At 42.5% G+C, this 21,803-nt stretch overlaps 1 protein-coding gene across 1 annotated transcript in view; it reads left to right on the top strand.

The window, feature by feature from the left end:
* The first annotated feature begins 3,497 nt into the window (after positions 1 to 3,497).
* Positions 3,498 to 21,803, top strand: part of LOC122227881 (PDZ domain-containing protein 2-like) — a 55,873-nt gene continuing 37,567 nt past the window's right edge. The window contains exons 1-2 of the mRNA XM_042952635.1: positions 3,498 to 3,569; positions 12,803 to 12,943. The gene's annotated coding sequence lies outside the window, so the exon portion shown is untranslated. The remainder of the gene's footprint in view (positions 3,570 to 12,802; positions 12,944 to 21,803) is intronic.

Below are 21,803 nucleotides of genomic sequence, written 5' to 3'. Positions count from 1 at the left end.
ATCATTTCATTTCTGAGATCTGATGCTAATTTCCACATGTCTGCACATTCTGATAACAGAAGCTCCCTGCAGTAAGTGAAAATCGTGAGGCTCCTTAGACAGATTTTGGGGGCAGACGTGTGTCCTTGCTCAGGGGCACCTTTAATGCTGTCTGGGGTGTGCTGTGTGTGCTGGGCTTGTCAGCGTGGGGAGCGCAGCTGATAGCGGGCAGCTTCTGGAGGCTTTGGCGATGGATCCCGGGGAGAGGGCACAGGGCAGCACGGTTCTCCTCCCAGTCTTGTTCTGCGCTTTCTAAAAATACTCCTGACAAACAGCTAATGGGCATTTTGGCCACACGGCTCTGAGCTGCTGCTGCCATTTGGAATGGGGCGTTTCTCTTTCAGACCTGCTCATCCTGATGTGTATATGATTGGGGTAGACCCGGCTGTGTCGTGTCCTGGAACTTCATCACGGCCTGCTCACAGGGGCCTTTAAAAAACAATAAAGACCCTTCTTCCCTCTTTTAGCAAGTGTTGTGTGTTCGTTTAACGAAGTGAAATGAGATGAAAGCTTCTTTGGGAAGAACCCAGCTGTAGCCATTGGCCAAGTATTGTTTAGTGATACACAAGGCCAGGGGGCCCCATCTCTCCAGAAGAGACCTGGTTTCTGAAATTGAGGAAGACTAAGGGGGCAGAAGTTTTTCAAAATTATATAATTGCTATGTAAATTGCCACAACCTTTTTGGAAAGCATGTTGACAATATGTAGATAGAGCCTCAAAGTGGGCCCCTGTCACCCTGTAATTACTTTTCTATAGATACCTTTTGAAGAACTAACTGGAAACAGGGTCAATTTTGTATTCATCGGAGCATCATTTAGCATAGTAAAAAAAAAAAAGGGCCATAGCCTAAATTCCCGACAATAGAATTAGTAAAATAAATTATGGTGATCCATTTTCACAGGATTGCACAGTTATTTAAATGTCAGTCTTTGAAGAATTGTAATGATATGGTAAAATGTTTAAGATAAAGCAAGTGAAAATCCAAGCTTAAAAACTGCATATGGAGTGTGACCTCAATCAAGTACAAAATACTACAGGTATATGTGTGTGTGTGCGCACACACACTTTGGGAAAGACTGAAGAAAGTGTCCAAAATTGTGGCTGTCTCTGATTGGTGAGATTGTGGGTGACTTTATTCTCTTTGTGTATTTCTCTATTTTGTCCATTTTTGGACAATGAAACGGATTCGGTTAAGAGTCACGATTTTTTTTTCTTTTTTTTTTAAAGAAAGTTGCTTCCTGAAGGTTTTCTTACGGGTCTTGTACATAGGCGTCCATTGCTTCATAGTGAATTGGAACTGGGGCCTGCCTGTCGGGACAGCGGTGAGTTTTAGTCTGTGGAGGTAAACAAGAGGCTGGACGTAAGTGAAATCAAAGAGAAAACTGAACTTGCAATCAGAATAGTCAAGTTCTCACCCTGACTTTTCTCTCTTATGAGCTGAGAGCCCTGGGGAAACCATTAGGTATTCCCAAGTCCTCTCCTCATCCGGGTCTCTTCAGAAGGGGTGGATCTGCCCGTGCCAGTTCTAGGCAAGGCTTTGAACCACTCCCATGCTTGTGTGGATGTTTCCATGGTGTTTGTTCTTCTTTGCAGTGTTTCGTTCTCATTCTTGTGCTGTCTCCAGCGCTCCCCCCAAGGATAACTGCTCTGTGGAAAGGATCTAGTTCATTCTTTCAAACCCGTATTTATTAAATGCAAGGAGCATTGACTGGTAAATACTTAACCCATGGCCCTGCCTATGGATGGTTACGTTTTCATGAGGAAGGGGAACAACTGTAAATCAAAGGATGGCTGTCTCTCCAGCAAACTGTGGAGTGGGGCTCTCTGACCCGTGTGGTGGAGCTCAAGGGAGGTCGGCTTTGTTCCATGTTGAGTCTTGGCCCTCTGCCTGTGAACAGGTATGTTTGTGGGGAGGACATGCATCCTCTCTAGGCCTTCATGGATTCTTCATGCATGCATCAGAAATAATAATACTTCCTTTAAGGAATATTGTGAAAAGTAAAACCACACAAGTGAAATGGACAAAGTGCAAGGCAGAGGTTGCCCACTAGAAGGGCATGGGCTAAAACTCATTGCAGATGGTTTTGTTGGGTTTGCTGAGTGGTTAGTTTTTATTTTTTAAAGATTGAACTTATCTGTACTTAAAGAGATTTTATGGGACTCCTGGGTGGCTCAGTTGGTTAAGCATCAGACTCTTGATCTTGGCTCAGGTCATGGTCTCACAGTTCATGAGTTTGAGTCCCATGTCGGGATAGTGTGGAGCCTGCTTGGTATTCTCTCTCTCCCTCTCTATATGCCCCTCCCCCACTCATGCTCGCGCTCTCTCTCTCTCTTATTCAATAAATAAACTTTACAAAAAAATCAAGAGATTTCACATTTTGGAGTGTGGATTTTTTTTTTTTTTTTATTGGCTGTGCCCTGGAAGTCTGGCACCAGTCTGCTGGAGCTTACTGGTAGCTGTTCACTGTCACAGGAGCCCATGCCTCAGCAGCCACCATGTCCCAGCCATACTTCCATCCCTCCATAGCAGGAGGGGGGAGTAATGTTGCAGGACTGGGGGTTTTGAAGGCAGAATGTCCTACCCTGAGTCTCTGCTCTACCATTTGCTGGTTATGTGTCTTTGGCCACCTGGTAAACTTGCACAGCCTCAACTTTCTGGGGCCTCTCTTTCTTCATCTAAGTGGGATAATACTTGTATCTTCTTAGAGGATTGTGGCAAGGACTAAGTGAAAAAATGCATGTGAAACACTTAGAACAATGCATGGTGCACAGAGATGCTTGATGAGGTTTACCTGCTTGGTCTCTGAAGGCATTTGACTTATCAACTTCTGCTGGAAGATGTGAGCCAAATAATATTGTGTCTATTACTTATCTACCTATCTATCCATCCTGTAATTTCTGTGCTATATGTTATTTTGTAGTTCTGCATGAAAAAGTAGGATTCTAAATAAATTTAAAACCTCTTCTAAATATTCTTTTAGGTTACCTAGTCTATCCTTCCTTTTGGAGGATGTTATCTGCTCTCTTCACGTTGGTGAGTTTTGCCATGCCATCCATTGATCTTGACCTCCTGTGAGTCTACATAACATGCTTTCATGCTTGATTTTATTCTATTGCTAGTTGTTGCCTGTCTTTTATCTTTAACCAGAGTTTGAATTCTGTCATATTTTTCTGTTCCTGTATCCTGCATAATACCTAGCATAATAAATTGCTCACGGAATGCATGGCTGAAGTTATTGCTAGGAAAAGGTGAATAGCTCTTCTGAAGGCAGGCCTGGTGGCATCCACGTTCTTACAGGACAAATTTTTCATTGTAACAACATTACCTGTCCCTTCATTCTTCCGTCTGTCTATCCTCAGCAAGCACTTGTAGAGTGCCCACTCTGTCAGATTCTCAGCTGGGAGATTGATGCCTCAGATACTGAGGAAATGAAGGAAACATGCCTCATGGAAGAACATAAAAGGCCAGGCATCCATGATGTGAAGTTTGCTAACCCAGACAATGACTTCTCATTCTGAGACACTAGTGGGTAAGAGAATATAATCAATATTTCCAGGCTCAAGTGACATCAAATGTGTAGTTTTTCTGTCCTAGTCTTTTTTTCCCCTTGATTGTGCCTATTTTGTAACCACAGGCGCAAGCAACTTCTTACGTCTGTTGTAACAGCATTCATTATACACAGCTGACCTCCAAAGTCCATGAAACTGGGTTTGTCTGGAACTTTCTGAGGTAGTTACTTTCTTTTCGTTTTTTCCTTTCCTTTTTTCTTTCTTTCTTTCTTTCTTTCTTTCTTTCTTTCTTTCTTTCTTTCTTTCTTTCTTTCTCCTATCTTTATTAATTTCTTTCTTTCTTTCTTTCTTTCTTTCTTTCTTTCTTTCTTTCTTTCTTTCTTTCTTGGTAGTTACTTTCTAAAGAATTTATAGGTGGAATTTTTTTTTCCTTCCCACAATTGAACCACAAAGCATGGACCTTTTGAGGGCTATGACTTGGTTTTTGGCTTCACCTTGCTCTAAAGTGGTTTCCATTTCTAAGTCACACTCATGTACTGAAAATTATATCAGTTCCTTGAGATTTGGACAGAATTGTTAGTTTGGGTCTTTTAAAATCAGGGTGGGACATGCCTCACCCATGTTTACTGGCCATTAACAGGAGGGTCAAGAGTGGGCCTGCCACATCCTCATTAGCCAAAAAGTCCTTTCTGTCACAGTTGGTGTCCAAGAGAGGGTCTTAATTCACTTTAAAAATAAAAAGGAAAGAAAATTACTTGCTTAAAGAGCACCTTTTGATATTCTTATCATTTGAATGAATCATATCTTTTTTCTTTTGACATTTATTCTCTTTGGTATTATCATGATGCTAATTCTAAAAAAGGCGAGAGATATTTTCCCTTTATAGTTTGAACAGGAAAGAATCTTATTGTAAAAAATACTGTATTCTCTTTTTCCTTTCTTTGTGTGTATAATTATTGAGGCTAGGGATATATTCAAATTATTTCAGAGGGTTTTAGTGAACTTACTAAAATTTTAATTGCTAAAAAATTCTACTCTTGGTAGGCTAAGAAGTTCTGTGTTAGTGTGGGTCACTTCTTTCTTTTTTTTTTTAAAGTTTATTTATTTACTTTTGAGAGAGAGAGGGAGAGGGAGAGGGAGAGAGAGCAAAAGCAGGGGAGGGGCAGAGAGAGAGAGAGAGAGAGAGAGAATCTGAAGCAGGCTCCAGACTCTGAGTTGTCAGCTCAGAGCCTGACATGGGGCTCAAAACCACTAACCGTGAGATCACGACCTGAGCCGAAGTAGGATGCTTAACTGACTGAGCCACCCAGGCACCCCTCCTGTGGGTCACTTCTGTCCCTCACCCCCTCTGTGCCTGGGGTACTCCCAGGTCTGCCTGTCAGGCTTTACAAGGTCACTGGAGAGAGGGGAAGGAGCACTCTGGGTGAGCTCATTGATTGCCCTTGTCCCCACCTTCATAATTCAAATGAACAAACAGATATTAGTGTCCCATGGATGCCCATTGCCTTTCGTCTCTCTAGTACTTGTGCTCAGTATCATTTTTAATGTTTTGTTTTAAAGTAAAATTTTCATATTAACAAAGAAATTTGTGTTATTTTAGAAAAATCAGAACATATGAATAGACCAAAAGGGGAATAAAGGACAGTAATCTCACTTGCAAATAAAATCTGTGTGTATATGCATGCATGCATGCATGTGTGTGTGGCAAGAGAGAGATAAAGATGGAGATAGAGATAGAAACAGAGAGAACTAGACTTTAATCTCTGCCTGTTCGGTTCACTGTTATCCTTCCAGCATCTAGAATAGTGCTTGATACACAGTAGGTGCTCAATAAATATTTGCAGAAGGAAAATAAATGGATTCAGTGGACCTTCAAAGTCTCCCTCCTCTAGGAAGTTCTTACACACCACCTGGAGAGACCTCCTTTTTCAGGTCTCACTAAACATACAGTCAAAACCACCTTCAATCACTTTTTCACTGTGCATACCTACCTCTTACCTCTACACACTGCCACGCTCATTGGAGTCTTGTCCATTCCTGGAGAAGTGTGCCATTAGCCTTTTAGTGTTTGTGTTTTAGTACCTTTACTCTCTTTGGAGAAAATGAGTTCTTTGTAATATCAATTTTTTTCTGTTTCAAGTTATACTTTTGTTCCCATGTCCTATCTTAGTGAAAATTTTCATTTTCTGGTGTAATGTTCATTGTGTACTTTTGTAGGAAGGTGTTCCCTAATCCATGTAAATGATTTTTTTTTTTTTTTACTATCAAGAACTAGACAGTCTGTTCTAGGAAACTGCATGTTAAATTTCAGCAGAATTTGTCTGAATTGTGCCTTTTACCATTGCCAAAATCTGGGAGGGAAAAAAAAATAAAACAAAAACTAGTGAAATTTGATCCATAAAGCCAAGTGGAGGGCCTAGCATTATAGCAAGCCACTGCATAGATTGTCCTTTAGAGCAACATAAAGTGACCAAATATGGGCTCAAAATAGAACTATGGGGCTCTAGCTGGTTTGGACTGCTTGGAAGTCAGGGACCTTTGGTTACATTCTGGGCATCCTGGGTAGGAGTCATTGCCAATCCTCAAAGAAATAAGAGAGTAGTATTGGCTTTGGCTAAGACAAATGCCTAGGTGCAGCTGGGACAAGGCCCTATGGCTTTGTATTCATGGTCTCAGGAAGCTGAAACTCTTAATATGAGTGGCTTCCTAAACAGATGAGATATTGGCCAACAAAGACAAATCAGTATCAACTTATCAGTCAACTCATTTTCTTGGCTGTCTAGAAGGTTGTCTTAAGAAGATTTTATGGCTTTCTCTCGGATCAGTGGGAAAGAGAGCTCTTTGTGGTCCATTAACAATGTCTGTCAAGGGGATGGTAATAGGAATGGGACAGGTGGGCTGGCTGTTTGCCATCCTTGGCAGAGAAAGTAATTGTGCTCAAAAATGGTATTTTAAATTATCACCCTTGGAGAAATAAGTTTTAAAGGGCCCTGTGACAGGATGACCATATGTTTGTTTTGTTTTGTTTTGTTTATCAAATTAGGATACTTTTGAGAGCGAAAGGGAGTGCTATTACCCTAGGAGTAAACTAGGACCTATGACACTTTGTTCATTGCAGATAACCCTCAAATGGAAAGATATTCCCTCCTGTATGTACTCACCCTGAATTTCAGGGGCTACTTGAGCAAGATCTCCCTTTCTACTGTGCTCTGTTCTATTTCCAGGGAGCCCTTAGATTAGGGTGTGTTTGTCTGAACTCTCCAACCTGACAAAGAGTCCTACCTCAACACACTTGGTGTGCAGAGGGGCTCACAGTGAGAGCTCCACAGCTTGGTGACTTTTCTGGTGATGCTGGCAGACTTCTAGGGCATGTTCAATGCTGGCTTCTGCTCCCCCTGATGGCAGAACCACCAAATCCATCTCCCAGGGTTGCCTTCCCACTCCCTGTGGTGTGAATAGCAATGCAACCCAAAAACTCAGCCCCAGAAGCCTGTGCCAAAGACATGCTGGCCATCATTCCGTACCCCAGAGCTGAGTGTTCACACCACAGCCTGCATGCCATGAATGAATGATGGTAGAAGTCTGTTTACTGAGCATGAGAGAGTTGGGATTCCTTAGGTATTGTACTTTTTTTCTTTATCAACAGTCTAGATCTTTTATTCCCAAGAAGGCCTCCCCTTCCTTAAGATTCCCATGAATAAATTTAGGTGGTGGAGGTCTGAATTTCAAATGATGCAGTGGGTGGCTGATTCTTGACTGCAGAGATTCCTTCTGGAAATGGCTGGTCAGCTCTATTCGTGGTAAGCTGGTTGACTTTGCTCAGACAAGCCACCTGGGAGAGCTAGGCCCATTTCCCAGAGTGAGAATCAAGCTTTTGATCAGACAAGTAAGGTCCTTGTCCTGCCACAACATCTTCATTTTTTTGCTTTGTTGCTGTTGTTTAGTTGCCAATATGACCTGAGTCAGAAGACTGGGATTTTAAACCTGACTTTGTCACAAATGATCTGTGTGACTGTGGACACATCACTTCCCCTCCCCCGCCCCTTTCTTCCTCTGTGAAATGGACGGTGGACCAGATCAATGGCCATCAAACTGTTGTAGACATGGTTCCCCGTTTTCAAAACATAACATATATTCCTAACATAAAGAACCAAAACTGCTCTGATTGAAGCCAAAATAAAGCCCAGAGTGCACAGGGCTTATGGCTCTTCCCCTTACTCCTGTCCTTGACCCTGGGGATGCTCTTCACAGGGGGCTGTGGGTCTTTCTGACTCCTCCTGGCGGGAGAATCTGTGATGTTTCTCTCCTGTTGCCTGCCTTCTGGCCATCTTTCTGGGTACGCTGTTCCCTGCTTGTAGGCATCCCTGGCAGGGGGTGGGTGGGGAAATTAAAAGGAGATGAAATTTAAATCTCTCCCCTTTGCTGCTCGTCAGCAGTTCTGATGACACGCTTGGTTAGGGTAGAGGTTGAAACCATAGACTTAAAGGTTTTAGGTTATCTGTGCATTGCAATTCTAGGTTTTACGTTATCTGTGCATGTAATTCCAGCGCTGCTGGGCTCTCTGCTCCAGGAATGTCTGCTGTGGGTTGCCTGTCCTATTCTGTGTCTCTCTCCAGCACTGCCTCTAAGACAGTGGTGCTCAGGCCTGGAATAGCATTCAGAATAACCCTGATCTTGGGAGGCACCAACCCCTCAGCACTTAATGCAGTCCTAAGCAAGCAAGGTAGAAGTGACTTTGTTGACTCTATTGTATACAGGACCCTTCATTTATATTCTCCCTCTCTTTTTTAAGTTTGTTTATTTATTTTGAGAGGGACAGAGGGAAAGGGTGAGAGAGAATCACACACAGACTCTGTGCTGCCAGCATGGAGCCTGATGCAGGGCTCAAACCCATGAACTGTGAGATCGTGACCCGAACCTAAACCAAGAGTCGGATGCTTAACTGACCGAGCTACCCAGGCACCTCAATTTATTTTCTCTTTTTAACTCCTCCCACAACTCTGTGAGGTGGGATTTACTGTTTTTTAGCTGTTCAGCTTTTCAGCTTTTCTGGCTCCTGGTGGAAATGAATACACCTTGAGTAGCAGGAGTGATGTTTTCTCCCTTGGCTTAGATCAGTGACACCAAGTAGGTCCACTTATGTTTGTTTCTTTTCCATGAGTAGAATAGGTGAGTGGATGAGAAAACGAAGCTCAGAGGGGTCTATCTCTGAGCTCTATCTCAATCATGTCTGGCTGATTCAAGAATAAAGAAGGCGACAGTGTGATTCCAACGTCATCATCTTGCTGCCCCCTGCATTCCCTTGAGTGTCCCTGGATTGCCCCACGGGCTTTCTCCACCCTCAGGATTCCCCAGACTTAGCTCCCGGGTTCCCCTTCTGGCAGAGGTTCTCAGCTGCATAAGAGTATAAGACTTACTTAGAAAATTGGCATCCTGCTTTGATGTCGTTTATCTTTAGGATTACAGGATTCTCAGCAGAGTGGTTCCCAAACCTGTTAGAGGTACAGGACCTGGATCAGGATTTCTGGAGATGGAGTGCTGTCCAGCAGGTGATTTTTAAAGCGACCGGCTCTTGGAAACCATGGCAGCTGGTCCTGCTCTTCCTTTGCAGCTTCATCTTCGGCTGAAAGCCACCCCCCTCCCCCGCCCCACCCTGGAACTGACCATTAGGCTCACCTGGGCCAGTTTGCCCTCTCTAGCCCCTGTTACCCCAGATCCCACTTCTATACTCCAGCCCCTGCTACCCTAGATCCCACCTCTATACTTTGGGTCATGGCTTTTCTCCCACCTGAAAAAGCCTTTGCTCCTGTCTGCCTTTATCTCTATTGCAGGTGGGCAGGTGGCCCTTGGAGCCCAGCTCATCACCGCTTTGCGTCCCTCGGTTCAACCATTTCCTCCTTTTCTGAACTCTGCTGGCTCATGTGGGCAGGGCCCAACAGATTCGCCCCTAATTCTGTCATTCAGCAAATAGTGAGCAGTTGTGATGTGCCAAACACTTGTCCATATGCAGGGGACACTACAGTGGACAAAGTAGACAAAGACCCTATCCCCATGGTCGCTGGCCCTGGTGTGTTGCTAGCCCTAGTGGTTGCTGGGCACTTGGGAGGCACTCGGTAAATATCTGAATGACCATGGCTGGAGTGAAGAGAGAGAGTAGGGTGGCAGATGAGGGGAAGAGGTGGTCAGGGGTAAGGTTATGCAGCCCTTGGAAAGCTCTGTGATGACTTCAGATTCTATTCCAAGTATAATGGGATGCTATTTGGTGCTCTGAGTAGAAGAGTGGAATGATAAGCCTGACCTTCCCTCCCATGTGGGGAATCAACTCTAGGGGATTAGGGCAGAAGCAAGGAGACCAGTGGGGAGGCTCTCACAGCAGTCCAGATCTAGGGTACTTGGGCTGAGATGATGACATTGGTGCTGAGAATGAGAAGAGTTTAGACTCAGGATGCATTCTGAGAGCAGAGACTGTGGGTTTTGAGGATGGATGCGATGGGAAATCAAATCTGAATTCCAAGGCTTTTTACATAAGCAACTGGCTAGACAGATGATACTAAACCCACATGGCTACTAATTTTCTGCTTGTCAGTTTCCTTTTGATGAAGGCAGGGGCCCTGCCACATACAGGGGCATCCCCCAGCAGGGGCCTGGGTCCCAGTTGGTGCTGTGCTAAATAACAGCCTCCACCAGCAGCTAGCACTGCCAATTGGTAATATAGAGCCTGAACCCCATTCTGTGGCATCAGCATCTGTGGGGGTGGTTTGGGTGTTACTGTTGCAAAAGACTGTGAGGGTGGCCCCTCTGCATCATTCATTTGTCATCGGGGAGTTAAGATCCCACCTCTGTCTCTGCAGGAGTTGGGCTAAGGGAGGAGGTGGGAACAGAACCCAGAAGTTGAACAACCCAACTCCTCTCTTTCCAAGTTTATACACATTTGGGGGAGGGTTACTCCTTGTTCCCTATACACTCCTGGTGCCTGGAGCCTTTGCAAATGCTCACCTTGTGCTTGCTGATCTCTCTTGCTTTCCTTCTTCACTTTTCAAAATACCACCCTTCCTGGAAGCCCATTCCAAATGCTGTTTCTTCCATGTAGCTCTTCCTGAAGTCCCAGCCAGATGTGGTTTCTGCCTCTTCTGAACCCCATAGTGGTTTATGCCTTTCTCATGACATCATATTCTCCAGGGTTTTGCCCAGTCTTTTGAGCTGGAATGCCCACAGTGAAGTGATGGGCCTTAATTATCTTTGAGTCCCTCCCCCAAGGCCCAGTGCGGTCTCTTGAACCCAGTAGACACTTGATAAATATCATTCAAATTGAAACTGACTTTCTTTATGACCGATAGTTTCAGCAGCTGCAGAATACTTGTCTCCTGAAGGAGATTTGGGATAGGAATCAATCAAATATCTAAGATATGTCAGATGGAGAACACAAATAAATGAAGTGGGACAAGTGGAAGAAAATTTTTGATAGAGATGCCATTGTAAGGATGATTCCACTCTTTTGTAACCGTTTATGAGATGATAGGATGCACAGGTTCTGTGTCAGAAGGCAGTGGATGGTTCTAGATTGTCATTGCCACAGCGTTCCTGGATAGTCTGATTTGTCAAGAGAAGCTGCAAGTCCAGGCTTTTTACATGGAGAATCCTAATTTCTAGATGTTAGCCAGTGATTCCTCCCACCACCACCCGCCCCCCTCCAGCCAGCACTGTAGGGAGAGCCTGGCTGCTAGCTCAGGACCTCTGATTTACACGTCAGGCTTTCCCCCTCTGAGTGAAGTAAGTAAATTTATTTTGAAATCTCCAGGAAATCTAGCTGCTGTTTGGTAAAAGGAGGATGTTTGCATTTTGTTTTTATTCTCTAGCATTTGCTTTCCATTGTTCTGCTTCTCTCTGAGTGGGAACCCCAGGGTTATGATTATTAATTTGTGCTTGAATCCCAGCTTCATGTGGCATAAGCGCTTCTGTAGCTTGCCTTGAACTCTGTGTAACGGGCTTTTTATTTTCCTCCAGGAGTGGTTTAAATGGAGGCTGCAGTCTTCTGCAAAGCGTAATTGGTTTTAAATTGTAGGTTTAATAATAATGATGCTGGGCTTAATGCAGTACCTTTCAGCCTCTGCTGGCTGCCCTTGGCAACCAGTCACTCATCGACCTGCATGCTGTCCTCAGGAGGGGACAGCTGTTAGGGACTTGAGGCCCCCCTCCCCCCCCCCCCCCCCCCCCGCTCTGCCCCATCCTGATATGGACCACAGGGATGAGGGGCTCCAATGTCCCCTGAAGCCATGGGCCACTGGAGGAAAGGGAGGCCTAGGGACATCCCTTTGTGCCAAGCCTGGGGGCTCCGAGGCTGGACTTTCAAGGCTCTAGGATGTGGTTGTTTTTTTGTTTTTTTGTTTTTTTTTCTGTTCTCTTTCTTCACCTTTGGGTCGCCCAGCAGCTTATTAGTAATTCTATTGGAAGAAGAGCAGAGGAACTCAAATTCCACAATTCGGCTTCTGTATGGATGGTTTAATTGGGAGGCTGTGTTAACTTAATTGGTTATCATCAGGCTTCTGCCTTCTTTCTGTATTTTAAGTAACTTGTTCTCATTTTCTCTTACCATGGCCAATAGTGCATGCCTTTAAAAAATTAAATCTTGTACTTTGGTCTCTCCAAGTGAAAAGAGCTCTGGTTCAGCAGTCAGAGAGCCTGGATTCTGATTATGACTCTTTCTGGAATGATCTGAAGAGACTTAAACGGGATACTTACCTCTCCTGGCCTCATTTCCACACTGGATAGATGAGTAGGTTAAATTACAAAATCGCTAGTCTCTTCCAGTGTTTGCAATGGATGACTTAAGTGTTTCTGTGAAATGACACCAAACTCCTCCTTGAACAACATTTGGAGTGTTTCAAAAGTCAATAAAAATACCAATCTACATATGTTATACAACAGACTAACTGAGGCTTGGACAAGTGAGGGCTTGTTCAGCAAAAACTCAGCATTATGTTATAAAAAGCGCAGAGAAGGATGTTGGTGTTGTGTGATGTGGGGCATCCTGCTTGAAAATTACAGGCAGTGCAGTCAATGACAGGGTAGCGGCATCCACAGCCGCCCTTTGGAGGTTTCCCAGGCTCCACCCTCTGGACAAACCACAGACGTTCAGAACCTGTGGTCTAGTTCATCATCCATGACAAGCAACAACTCCTTATTTGTGTTGGGTTATGAACTGCCTCGTTTCGACTACCGTTTCTGGATGTTTTTGTTTTTGTTTTCATTGTAGATGGGAGCAAATTATGACATGAGAAGAATGAGTTGGGGTAGAAACGGAAATATTAAGCCTGAAGAAGTTTCTTTGGACTGGAAGTCTACAATGGCCATTTGACCAGCATTTTGGAGGAAGTGGTGCTCGCAGAGTTTGAAGGTAGCAAACATAGGATACAAACCTGTTTTGTGCAAATGCCGCCTACAGTGAAGCTGATCAGACAACTGCATTCTGTTTCCCTCTTTCCTCTTATGAGCACTCTTGGCTCCTGAAGGCGCCAAGTGCATGCATCACTAGACTTTAGATGTTTATCTCTCTCTCTCTCTCTCTTGTTAACCTCTAGGCGATGTGTTGTGTATTTTGCAGGGGAAAATGGACAACGGAAGTTAACAGATTTTATTCCCTCAGTGTAAACCTTCTTAAAAAGGACTGAACCTAATGTGAATGATAGCTTCTTTGGGAAGGGAAGCTGTGCCCCCCCGCCCCTTTCCAGAAACAATTTGCCAATCTCTCTGTGAAATGGAGTAGCAGCTTCTGAGTGGCAGATATTAGCAGTGGATAAGATAGCCTGAGCGGTCTGTGCAGTGAGGGAGAAGAGGGGGAAGACAGGCAGAACAGGCAGGAATACCCACTGCTCTTAAGAATTCAAAGTGTCAGGGCACTTGGGAGGCTCAGTCACTTCAGTGTCTGACTCTTGGTTTTGGCTCTGGTCATGATTTCATGGTTTGTGGGTTCAAGCCCTGCATAGGACTCGATACTGACAGCCTGGAGCCTGCTTGGGATTCTCTCCGCCTCTCTCTCACTGACCCTCCTCAGCTCGCTCACTCTCTCTCTCTCTCTCTCTCTCTCTCTTTCTCACTCAAAATAAATAATAAGTAAACTTAAAAAAAAAAAAAATTTGAAGTGGCCATATACAACTGCCCATTTGGACTCCTTTTCTGAGAATTAGGGCCAAAAGTTGGGGGCCTAGGTATTAGCTACAGAAGACTGTTGTCTCCATGCTTCTTAAAAAGATTACTTAAAAAGGCTTTAGGGGTGCCTGGGTGGCTCAGTTGGTTCAGCATCCAACTTGGCTCAGGTCATGATCTCACGGTTGGTGGATTCGAGCCCCACGTCAGGCTCTGTGCTGACAACTCAGAACCTGGAACCTGCTTTCGATTCTGTGTCTCCCTCTCTCTTTGCCCCTCCCCCACCTGCATACTCGCACACACTGTCTCTCAAAAATAAACAAACATTAAAAAAAAATAAATAAAGCCTTGAGTATCAAAATGCTGGCCTCTCATGTGTTAATGACTATGATTTAGACCTCATAGGAATGGGACAGAGAAGAGTTGTGATGGGGAAAGACAAGGCCAGCAATAAAGGAGATAGTGCAGGTCAAGCACTCTGGGGATAGGCGGTCGGGTGTTTTCGGGACCTGGTGTGCATCTGCATGTGTCTGTGCAGAGCTCGAGGTCACATGCTTTCTACCACTGACATAAGACACCTTTGAGAATGAGAACATTTCAGAATTTTTCTAAAGACCGGTTGTACACCCTGAGAAAGGCTGTCAGCTCTCTGAGAGTAAGGACTGTTCCAGCTCGTTCATCACCACATCCCCAGCAACTACCCACCAATTTTATTATTTGTTACTATTTGGTGGATAATTAAGTAAAATGAAGAGAGAGAGGGGAGCTTGGGAAGACCTCACACTGGTGCTGACCAGCCATTCCCTCAGGGCCCACGCAGGGTCCTGTGGCTGCTGCATGGCTTGTGGGGACACCTAGTGCTTGGTGGAGTAACATCTTCTTTGGATGCTTAAAGCATAAAAATAGTGAAGCATAAAAATAGTTTATTGGATAGGGGCACCTGCGTGACTCAGTCGGTTGAGCATTTGACTCTTGATTTCAGCTCAGGTCATGATCCCAGGGTTATGGAACTGAGCCCCACGTTGGGCTCTGCACTGAGTGTGGAGCCTAATTGGGATTCTCTCTTGCACTCTCTTTCTGTCTCTCTCTGCCCCTCTTTCTCGCTCATGCTCGCTCGCTCGCTCTCTCTCAAAAATAATAAAATAAGGGTGCCTGAGTGGCTCAATCATTTGAAGATTTGACTCTTGATTTTGGCTCAGGTCATGATCTCAAGCCCTGTTGCTGGATTCATCCTGCTTGGGATTTTCTCTCTGCCCCTCCCCTGCTTGTGTGTGCCCTCTCTCTTGCTCTCAAATAAAGTTTACACTAAAAAAATAATAATAAAATAAAATAAATTTAAAGACAATAATAATAATTTATTTGATAAAAGAATTTAAGTATATCAGGCACCCCAAGGAGTCAATGGGAGATCAAGACAAGAGAAGAGGAGTCTGGGTGGACTGTGGGATGACAGCCAGGGTCTTTCACAGGGATGATCTAGGGGACACCAGTCTGGCCTAGCACCCGTGGCCCTGCCACACACCCCTGGATGTCCTCTTGCTGCTTCTGGCCTCTCAGTGCTGCCCACCTGCTGAGAGCTAGCTAAACTACTCATCTGTGCATCTTTCCTGAAGATCCACAGCCCAGGGTGAGAACACCCATACCTCTGCTGGCTTGTGACCTTGGTCCTGGCTGTCCTCACTATAGGCTGGTGGGAGGTGGGGCACTGCTTTCCACGTGGGGGAGTCACTCCTTCCAAGTCAGTGGAGCACGACTGCCAGGCTGGGTGGCTGAGGAAAAGACACAGCGTCCCCCAGGAGCAAGAGTTAGAAGGACCCTCAATTCAATGAGTAATCCAGTTAATTAAGCAAATAGAAAGAAAGGGGGGAAAAGCACCACCGAGTATGTACATCTTAGAATTTTATTTCATATCAAGTCAGCGTCATCAAGAGCCAACACATTGCAATGTATTAAGAATATGTTAATGGTGGTTCCCAGAGGCTAACAGCTTATTGGCTGATGGGACACTCAGCACACACTTGAGGACAAGTCTCAAAGGGGAAGAGAATGCTCAAGGTGGTTTTGCTATCAGTTGAATCCAACTGGAACATCAGAGCGAGTGTGTGTAGGCTGTGATTCACCGCCTAGGAGGCCAGCTCTGACTCGGCTCCTCCCCTTCCCACGCCGCTACCAGCTGCACTGGGCTGTTGTCCTGTGGGCCCCGCGTCAGAAGGAGTCAGCTGGGCCCTGTCAGCCCAACCTCATGCCTATAAAGTGCTCCAGCTCCTGAGGTGAATTCACTCTTGTTTTTATTACTCTGTTAATTCCAGCTCCTGTCTGTCCGTCTAACTCATTCCACGTGTCTGGTCCCTTCTGCCCACAGCGGTTACTGTGCAGGCCAGGGGCTTGTCAGTTTTGTGAGTCTTTTTTTTTTTTTTTTCATTTTTTCTTTTTAACATTTATTTATTTTTGAGAGACAGAGAGAGACAGAGCATGAGCAGGGGAGGGGCAGAGAGAGGGGGAGACACAGAATCCAAAGCAGGCTCCAGGCTCTGAGCTGTCAGCACAGAGCCCAACGCAGGGCTTGCACTTGGGAACCACGAGATCATGACCTGAGCCGAGGTCGGACACTTAACCGACTGAGTCACCCAGGTGCCCCAGTTTTGTGAGTCTTGTCCGTCATTCTGCTGGCAGCTCTGTCCAGGAGCCCTTTGAGTTCTCAGGTGCCTTTCAAGAGGTGCCTCTTCTGCTCCTGACCACACTGGATTCTAAACTTTTTGAGGACCTAGACCTTGACCCGTTTGTATTTTTTTTTAATTTTTTTAACATTTATTTATTATTGAGAGACAGAGAGACACAGAGCATGAGCAGGGGAGGGACAGAGAGAGAGGGAGACACAGAATCTGAAGCAGGCTCCAGGCTCTAAGCTGTCAGCACAGAGCCCGACGTGGGCTTGAATTCACAAACTGTGAGATCACGACCTGAGCTGAAGTCGGTCGCTTAACCAACTGAGCCACCCAGGTGTTCCCACCCGCTTGTATTTTTTAAAATTTATTTTTATTGAAGTATAAGTGACATACAATATATATATTAATTTCAGGTGTACAGCATAGTGATTTAGTATTTGAACATATTGTGAAAGGGTCACCACAATGAGACTAGTTAGCATCCCTCACCAGATACAGTTACAATTTTTTTTTTCTTGTGATTTTTTTGTTGTTGTTCAAAAAGGTGATTTTATTAAAGCGTGGAAACAGGACCCATGGGCAGGAAGATCTGCCCCAGGACCTTGAGGAGAGACTGATTATATACTCAGGAGTTGGAGAACTTTTTAAGATTTACTCTTAGCTTTCAAATATGCAGTAGAGTGTTATTAACTAGAGTCACTGTGCTGTACATTATGTCCCCATGACTTCCTTATTTAATAACTGGAAGTTTGTACCTTTTGACTCCTTTCACCTATTTCACCTACCCCCAAATCCCCTACTTCTGGCAACCACCAGTCTGTTCTATGTATGTATGCATTTTTTTTTCATTTGTTTGTTCTTAGATTCCACATATAAGAGTGATCATATGGAATTTCTCTTTCTCTGTCTGACTTATTTCATTTCATTTAGCATAATGCCCTCAGGGTCCATCTGTGTTCTTGCAAATGGCAGAATTTCATTCCTTTTTTTTTTTTTTTCATGTTTATTTATTTTGAGAAAGAGTGTGTGCACGTGAGCAGGGAAGGGGCAGAGAGAGAAGGAGAGAAAGAATCCTAAGCAGGCTCTGCTCTGTCAGTGCAGGACCCAATGCAGGGCTCAGGTTCTGAAAGGCCTGAGTACTATTTCGTTGTATATACACACCACATTTACTTTACCCATTCATCCCATTGATGGACATTTAGATTGTTTCCATATCATGGCTATTGTAAATAATGCTGCAGTGAAGATGCAGGTGTATGTATCTTTTCAGTTACTGTTTTTATTTTCTTTGGATGAATATCCAGAATTGGAATTGTTGGATCTTATGATACTTCTATTTTAAATTTTTTGAGAAACTTTTATACTGTTTTTCAGAGTGGGTGCACCGACTTACATTTCTACCGACAGTGCACAAGGATTCTCTTTTCTTCACACCCTCTCTAATACTTGTTATTTCTTGTCTTTTTGGAAAAAGCCATTCTGACAGGTGTGAGATGTTATCTCATTGTGGCTTTGCATTGTATGTCTCTGAGGGGGTGCCTGGCTGGCTCACTCAGTAGAGCATGCTACTTTAATCTCAGGGTCATGAGTTCAAGTGCCATGTTGGGTATGGAGCCTACCTTAAAATATATATATATATCTTAGATATAGATATAGATATAGATATAGATATAGATATAGATATAGATCTGGTGACTAGTGATGTTGAGCATCTTTTAATGTATCTGTGTCTTCTTTGGAAAAATGTCTTTTTAGATTTGCCCATTTCTTAATTGGATTTTTAAAAATAGCTTTAAAAATTTTTATTTTTTTGGTATTAAGTTCTATGAGTTCTTTATATATTTTTGATATTAACTCCTTATCAGATGTATGATTTGCAGATATTTTCTCTCATCCAATAAGTTGTCTTTTCATTTTGTTGCTGGTTTCCTTCGACGTGCAGAAGCTTTTTAGCTTGATGTAGTCCTACTTGTTTGTCTTTGCTTTTGGTGTCAAATCCAAAAAATCATTACCAATACCAAGGTCAAGTTGCTTACTGCTTATATTTCCTTCTTGGATGGTTTCAGGTCTTATATTCAGGTCTTTAATCTATTTTGAATTAATTTTTGTGTGTGGTATGAGATAGTAGCCCAGTTTCAATCTTTTCAGTGTTGCTGTCCATTTTCTCAACAGCATTTATCGAAGAGACTATCTTTTCCCCGTTGTATATTCTTGGCTCCTTTGTCATGAATTAATTGACCATATATGTGTGGGTTTATTTCTGGGTTCTCTGTTCTGTTCCACTGATCTATTTGTCTGTTCTTATGCCAGTACCACACTGCTTTGATTGTTATACGTTTGTAATATAGTTTGAAATCAGGGAGTGTTATTCCTCCAGCTTTGTTCTCCTTTCTCAAGATTGCTTTGGCTATTCAGACTAGCCAAAGTACTTAGAGTACTTAGTACTTAGAGTTGTTTGTTCTATATCTGTGAAAAATACCATTGGAATTTTTTTAAGTTTATTTATTTATTTTGAGAGAAAGCATGAATGGGGAGGAGCAGAGAGAGAGGGAGAGAGAGATTCCCAACCATGCTCCATGCTCATTGTGGATACTGATGCAGGGCTCTGTCTCACTACCAAGAGATCATGACCTGAGCCAAAATCAAGAGTCAGATGCTTAATCACCTGAGCCACTTAGGTGCCCTGCCATTGGAATTTTGATAGAGATTTATTGAATTTGTAGATTGCTTGGGTAGTATGGACATCTTATCAATATTGATTCTTCCAATCCATGAGCACAGAACGTCTTTTCTTTTTTTATGTATTTTATTTTTTTTATTTTAGAGAGAGCACACAAGTCAGGGAGAAGGGCAGAGGGAGGGAGGGAAGGAGAGAAAGAGAGAGAGAGAGAGAGAGAGAGAAAGAGAGAGAATCCCAAGAGAGAGAATCCCAAGCAGACTCTACACTCAGTGCAGAGCCCAACATGGGGCTCGATCCCATGACTCTGGGAACATGACCTGAGCCAAAATCAAGAGTTGGATGCTCAACCGACTGAGCCACCCAGGCACCCACATCTTTTCCTTTATTTGTGTCTTCTTCAGTTTATTTCATCAATGTCAAATACTTTTCAGTGTACAAGTCTTTCACCTCCTTGATTAAATATATTCCTTGATATTTTATTCTTTTGATGCAATTGTAAATGGGATTATTTTTCAAATTTCTTTTTCTGATAGTTTACTAGTAGATAGAATACAACAGATTTCTGCGTATTGATTTTGTATCCTGCAGCTTTACTCAATTCATTTACTAATTCTGACAGTCTTTATTTAGGGCTTTATATGTATAGTATCATGTCATCTGCAAATAGTTGACAGTTTTACTTTTTTTTTTTTTTTTTATTTAGCCAATTTGGATACCTTTTATTTCTTTTTCTTGCCTGATTGCTATGGCTAGGGACTCTAATACTGTGTTTAATAAAAGTGGTATCAGAGAGCATCCTTGTCTTGTTTCTGATCTAAGAGGAAACACTTATAGATTTCACCATTAAAACATTGATGTTAGCTGCAGGCTTGCTATTTATGGCTTTTATTATGTTGAGGCACATTCCCTCTATATACACTTTGTTGAGAGTTTTTATCATAAATCGTTGTTAAATTTTGTCAAATGTTTTTTTCTGCATCTATTGAGATGATCATATGTGATTTTTACCCTTTATTTTGTTAATATAGTCTATCACCTTGATTGATTTGTGGATGTAGAATCACCCTTGCATTCCTGCAATAAATCCCACTTGATCCCACTTGATGATTCTTTTAATGTATTGTTGAATTTTGTCTGCTAATATTTTGGTGAGGATTTTTGCATCTATGTTCACCAAGGATATTGGCCTATAATTTTCTTCTCTTGTAGTGTCTGCCTGGTTTTAGTATCAGGATAATGCTTGCCTGGTAAAATAAGTTTGGAAGTGTTCCCTCCTCTTCTGTTTTTTAGAAGAGTTCAAGAAGGATTGGTATTAATTCTTCTTTGAATGTTTGATAGAATTCGCCAGTGAAGCTATTTGGTCGCGGACTTATGTCTATGGGGAGTTTTAAAATTAGTGATTCAATCTCCTTACTAATAATTGGTCTGTTTAGATTTTCTATTTCATCATGATTCAGTCTCAAAAGATTGCATGTTTCTAGGAATTTATGTTTCTTCTAGGTTGTCCAATTTGTTGCATATCATTTTTCCTAGTGATCTCTTATCTATTTCTCTGGTATCAGTGGTAATGCCTCCTCTCTGTTTTGCTTATCCTTTCAAAGAACCAGCTGTTGACTTCATTAATCCTTTGTATTGTTTGTTTAGTCTCTATTTCATTAATTTCTGCTCATTATCTGTTTTATTTTCTTCCCTCTACTACTTTGGGCTTCATTTGTTCTCTGTTTCTAGTTCCTTGAGGTGAAAAGTTAGGTTATTTGAGATTTTTCTTGTTTTTTGAGGTAGGCATTTATTGCTATGAACTTCCCTCTTAAAATTCCTTTACCTGCATCCCATAAGTTTTGGTGTGTTGCATTTCCATTTTCATTAGTCTTGAGGGTTTTTTTCTTTTTTTAAATTTTGCTTTTGATTTCTTATTGACCCATTCGTTGTTTAGTGACATGTTAGTCTCCCCTTATTTTCCAGTGAATTTTCAATTTTCTTTTTGTAATTGATTTCTAGTTTCATACCATTTGGTCAGAAAAGATGCTTGCTATGATTTCAGTCTTAAAATTTTTTAAGGCTGTTTTCTGGCCTATGTGTTATCTCTACTGGAGAATGTTCCACTTGCACTTGAGAAGAATGCGTTTGTGTTATTTTTGGATGGAATGTTATGTGTATATCTGTTAAGTCATCTGGTATAATGTGTTATTTAAAACTGATGTTTTCTTACTGATTTTCTATCTGGATAATTTATCCATTGATGTAAATGAGGTGTTAAAGTCCCCTACTATTATTGTATTATTGTCTATTTCTCCCATTAGGTCTATTAATATTTGCTTTATATAGTTAGGTGCCTCTATGTTGTGTGCATAAATATTACTAATGTTGTATCTCTTGTTTGACCTCTGTATCAATATATAATTCCCTTCTTTGTCTCTTATTTCAGTTGTTTTAAAGTCTGTTTTATCTGATATGAATATAGTTACCCCAGCTTTCTTTTGGTTTCCATTTGCATGGAATATCTTTTTCCATCCTTCACTATTAGACTGTATATGTCCTTATATCTGAAGTAAATTTCCTATAGGCAACATATCATGGGTCTTATTTTTTTCTCCACTCAGACAGTCTGTATCTTTTGGAGAATTTAGTACATTTAAATTTAAGGCAGTTATTGATAGGTATGTACTAATTACCATTTTGTTCATTGTTTTTTGGCCATTTTGTAGCTCCTGTGTTTCTTCTTTTCTTACTCTCTTCCTTTGAGGTTTGATGACTTTTCTTAGTGA

Source organism: Panthera leo, chromosome A1 (assembly GCF_018350215.1).
Source record: "Panthera leo isolate Ple1 chromosome A1, P.leo_Ple1_pat1.1, whole genome shotgun sequence".
Lineage (NCBI taxonomy): Eukaryota > Metazoa > Chordata > Mammalia > Carnivora > Felidae > Panthera > Panthera leo.
Note: the sequence above shows the minus strand (reverse complement) of the source record. Positions and strands in the feature narration are given on the sequence as shown.